The sequence below is a fragment of the Alexandromys fortis genome, unplaced genomic scaffold (assembly GCF_014885135.2).
Source record: "Alexandromys fortis isolate MF-2015 unplaced genomic scaffold, M_Fortis_MF-2015_v1.1 scaffold_63, whole genome shotgun sequence".
Taxonomy (NCBI): domain Eukaryota; kingdom Metazoa; phylum Chordata; class Mammalia; order Rodentia; family Cricetidae; genus Alexandromys; species Alexandromys fortis.
In genome coordinates this window covers 5,942,053-5,946,912 of record NW_026067953.1, presented here as the reverse complement: position 1 = coordinate 5,946,912, position 4,860 = coordinate 5,942,053, and the positions used below count along the sequence as shown (strand labels likewise).

The 4,860-nt window shown below is 43.8% G+C and overlaps 1 long non-coding RNA gene across 1 annotated transcript; it reads left to right on the top strand.

Annotated features, from left to right (window-relative positions):
- Positions 1-1,707: 1,707 nt before the first annotated feature.
- On the top strand, positions 1,708-4,318 carry LOC126507286 (uncharacterized). Its single transcript, XR_007593472.1, has 2 exons — positions 1,708-1,915; positions 3,944-4,318. It is a non-coding gene; the product is annotated as an uncharacterized lncRNA (long non-coding RNA).
- Positions 4,319-4,860: the final 542 nt, after the last annotated feature.

Genomic DNA, 4,860 nt, shown 5'->3' with positions numbered 1-4,860 from the left:
GCTTGACAGATGCCTCCAGAAATTACTCCTATCCGCAGACGTCGGAGACTCCCCAGTATCTATGCTAACACAGCCAGTATATTTACACTTTCAACTATCACTGTGAAGTTGAGGAATGCCATCTATGCATCCCGAATGGTGGGACTGAAACCCAGGCTAGAGTATCTGCCAGTGGCAGGAGGTGATTCTTACACAAATCAGGAGGACACCTGCTCACCGAGCGGACACGTCTTTCCAAAGAAGTTTATACAGCATTTTGAATTTTGTTCTCTTCAGTAACTCTTTCTGTGGGGATATGCTGAGATGAACCCCGGGTTTCAGGTACACGCAGTAAGTGTTCTTACCAACTAAACCATCTCTCTAGCCCTAAGTCCTTATGATTCTTCATTTAGAACTTTCTGGAAAAGAAGTAAAGGAACCCCTTCTCCCAACAGACACGTACCCTCAACTTTGTTCATGGATCCTAATGATTATCTATTTACTGAAATGTTTATAAGTATAGACATTTCATCTTCTAAGTGGCTATAGGTAGGTAGCTCCCTTGGCTTCTGAAAAGCTTCAAACACCACCAGAAAGCGCTTTGAAGTGATTGTGTGCTGGCTCATACAGTTCGTCAAAGCTGTTGTCAGCCACTCGGCCACGGCTGTGGGTTCTAACAGTCTGCTTTGTTCTTTTTATATAGTTGGAAAATGATGGAACACAGGCAGCCTGCAGCTCTACCCTGGAATCTTCTCTCAGCCCCTACTGATACACCTGAATGTTCCTCTTTTACCCCCCGGATGACGCAAAGCACAGGACTTCTGTTCGTCAGGAACAGGGCTGGAATTGGGACAGAGAAAAGATTTGGGTTTTTTTTTTTTTTTCAGCTCTTTCAAAACTTAAGAGCTGGCAAGATGGCACAGCCAGGAGAGGGTTTTGCCACCAAGCCCAACACCCTGAGTTTAATCCGTGAGACTCATAGAGAGAACTGACTCTCACAAGTTGTTCTCTGACAACAGGCTTGTCATTGGGTACATACACATTCACCCAACTCCATCCCCATGCATTAAATAAATAAACAAACGTGATTTTAAAAACTGTAATAAAAAAGAGTCAAGGATAAACCATTGTGATTTCCCACGTGAATTTTGGAATTTGTCTCAATTATACTTTGGTACCAAACCAGACTTAAGTACAATTATTTTGTCTCTTTCTTGCTCAGATGATCTGAGACACTAGAGTATGCGAGATTGTTTTTAATGTCCCTCTTCCCAGTGCCCAGGATCATACCCAGGGCCTTAGACACGCTAGGCAAGTGCTCTACCACAGAGCTCCAAGTCCAGTCCTCCACTCCCCCTTGCGAAGGATTGATGCTGATGGACCCTGGCGTCTCCTCCCGGGACCAATAGGGGAGTTCCCTCGAAAGCTGCTGGTTCTGTCATGTTTACTAGACCACATTCAGTTGCCGCTGGTTTGCGAATTGCTTTCAGTCCCGTTCATTATTCATGGAGGTTTGGATCCCTTGTGAGCTGGAATGGAATTACAGCACAGTGGAAGGTAATATTTGGACTGGTAATGCGAATACGGGCTGTGGATCCTTATGTCTACGTCTGACCTCAGCAGGGGATGCCAGTCAAAGAGAACTGAACGATAGGAGCTCTCGGCCTCCACTCACCCATATCTCCCTTTTTAATTAATTAACTAATCTATTTGCTACCTGCAGATCCTGGCTGAGCTAACTTCACTCCTGTTCGCTCCTGGGAGGCTTGTCCTTTTCCTTATCATCTCCTGGCTTAACAAGCAGATTCGTGCCCTCTAGACCGCCCTCTCCTCCAGGGCTGATCCAGCCACGTCATTTACTTTCAGGAAGCTGTGTGAAGTCTTAGCGTTTCACCCAGCAGAAGACAATGACCTCCAGAGTGTCCCATTTATTTCGGTTACGTATTTAAAATTTTTATGAATATTTTCAATATTTTAAACTCCTAGTCAAAATTAAAAGTATTCTTTTGGGCCTGGAGAGATGGCTCAGTGGTTAAGAACACTGGCTGCTCTTCCAGAGCTCCTGAGTTCAATTCCCAGCAACCACATGGTGGCTCACAACCATCTGTAATGAGATCTGGCGCCCTCCTCTGGCGTGTGGGCATACATGGAGGCAGAATGTTGAATACATAAAAAAAAAAAAAAACATTCTTTTGTGTGCCGGTTCTGCTAGTTTACTTAGCACATATTTGAGAAGTTTTTGGAGTTTATTTCCAGTTGCTTAGATCATGTTTCAAAATTGCTGAGTCATGTACATTTGGTCTTGTTCTTTTTTTTTCTCCTTTATTCTGTGACTGTGTTTAATAATCCATAGACTAGTAGATCCTGACTTCTTCAAATGTCTTTCTGTCATTAGCTGATTAAATGTTAATACCCAAAATGCCTTCTACTCTTTTTTAATTAATTAATTGATTGATTTTTAAAATGTATATTGGGGTTTTGCCTGCATGTATGTCTGTGTGAGGATGCCACATCCCCTGAAACTGGAGTTACAGACAGCTGTGAACTGCCATGTGGTGCCAGGAATTGAACCCAGGTCCTTTGGAAAAGCAGCCAGAGTGGTCAGTGTTCTTAACTGCTGAGCCATCTCTCTAGCCCCTGTCTTCTACTCTGCCGTGCCAAGATATGGGAATGGAACTGTTCCCAAAAGGAAGTTGCTGTAGGAAAGATACTTCCCAAACGAGTTCTGTGAGGTTCAAGCTGCTCAAAGAAGGGCAGAGTTTGAGTTAGCCGAAGCTGATCTTTGGGAAGGGCTGCAATCATGCGATTTCCTTGTCGGAATATAAATCTGTAGCTGTTTATTTGATTGCAAGATCATCTATTTCATTTGAAAGTTTAGTTTGCTTTCTCTCTACCACATGAAGGCTCTAGGACCATGAATTCAGTTCTGATCCCTGCTGGGATTGTAAGTGCCTGCCACAGTGCCTGGGTTTGTTGTCATTTTTGTTTGTCTTTGTCTGTATGTGGGGACTGGGACTTGAACTCTGGTCCTCACGTTTGTACAGAGAGCACTTCACCAACTGAGCTGCCTCTCCAGGCCCCATTTTCAGCATTTTAATAAGCACTCATATTAATTTCCACCATACTGACTGCACCAGGTTATACACCCTCCAACAGTGAAAGGATTCCTTTCCCCCCACATCCTCACCAGCATTTTTCTCTAATGATTTTTTTTTAGATATACTTATTTATTTTGTTCGATGTGTATTAGTGTTGTGCCTGCCTGTGTGTTTATACACTACACGCAGGCTTGGTGGCTGTGGAGGCCAGAAAAGCATGTCAGGTCCCCTGACACTGGAGTTACAGACTTTGATGGGCCACGATGTGGGCGCAGGGAATTGAACCTGGGTCCTCAGTGAGAGCAGCAAGTGTTCTTAACCACCCACGGAGCCAGCTCTCCAGGGTTGTCATTTGCTTTCTTGATGATAACCATTCTTACTGGAGTAGGATGGACTCTTAATGAAGTTTTCATTTGCATTTCTCTGATGGCTAAGTTCATTGGACATTTTTAAAAAATATGTATTGTTCATTTGTATTTCTTCTTTTGAGAACTCTCTAATTCATTAGCACATTTATCGAGTGGGCGATTTGGATTTGGTGTTTAATTTTTGGACTTCTTTATAGACTTTAGATATTATTTCCCTACCAGGTTTATGGTTGGTAAATATTTTCTTCCATTCTGTAGGTTGTCCCTTCGTTATACTTGTTCCCTTTACTGTACAGGAGCCTTCTAGTTCCATGTGACTCCATTCGTCAACTCTTGTAGTTTCTTCCTGTACTCTGGAAGTCCCACCTGGAGAACTCGTTGCAAAATAATCTACAGTAGATTATTATTATTATTATTTTACTATAATAGTAGTAACCTGGTTAGAAACTCAGACTGAAAGATCTACGGGATTGAAATCTTTCCTTAACTTCTCTGCAGGAATGGTGATTCTTCATCGTCAATTTGCCCGGATTTGGAATCACCTAGGAGACACACCTCCTGCTATGCCCGACACAGCATTTCCAGAGAACTTTCACCGAGGATGGAAGAACAACCCTGCATAAGAGTGATTTATCCCACAGCAGGGATCCCAAGCTAAAGTAAAAGAGAAAAGAGGTAGAGAAGGGAGCACCAGGGTTCATGCGGCTGTTTGACTACATATGCAATGTAACCAGCCGCATTGTGCTCCTGGAGCGCCAGGGTTCATGCCGGCTGTTTGACCACATATGCAATGCGACCAGCTGCATGGAGCTCCTGGTGTCAGAGCTAGGGCCACCCTGGCTGCCAGACTGTCCCATCATGGTGTACTGTATCCTCAAACTGCAAGCCCAAATAAACCCTTCCTTCTTGTAGTTGCCTTTTGGTGGTAGCTAGAAAGATTGCCAATGCAGGGTTAGATGTATTGTTGCTATGATCAAATATTTGATAAAAATAACTTAAAGGAGAAACCATTTGTCTTGGATCATTATCTCAGGGCTTCCGGTCCCTGAGCTGTTGATTTAGGGCTGGGGGAGTGGGGGTGGGGGCAGAATATGATGACAGCAGGGATGTATAGACTTTCCATGGTGATCAGGAGAAAGGGGGTCTGGGATAACATACCGCCCCAAGGACATACTCCTGGTGACCTACTTCCTCAAGCTAAAGTTTCCAGAACCTCCCAAAATAACATTGCCATCTGGGGACCAAACACACAACAAGGAACCATGGAGGATACTCCTTATTCAAGCCAGAACAAATTACGTACAAGCCCATGAATACCTGCAAACATGATTTTCTCGGGTCCTGTTCGCAAACAAAGGAACGCTGGAGAAAAACAACCTTACAGGTCCAAAGTATCCCCATCCAGGAATCCACAC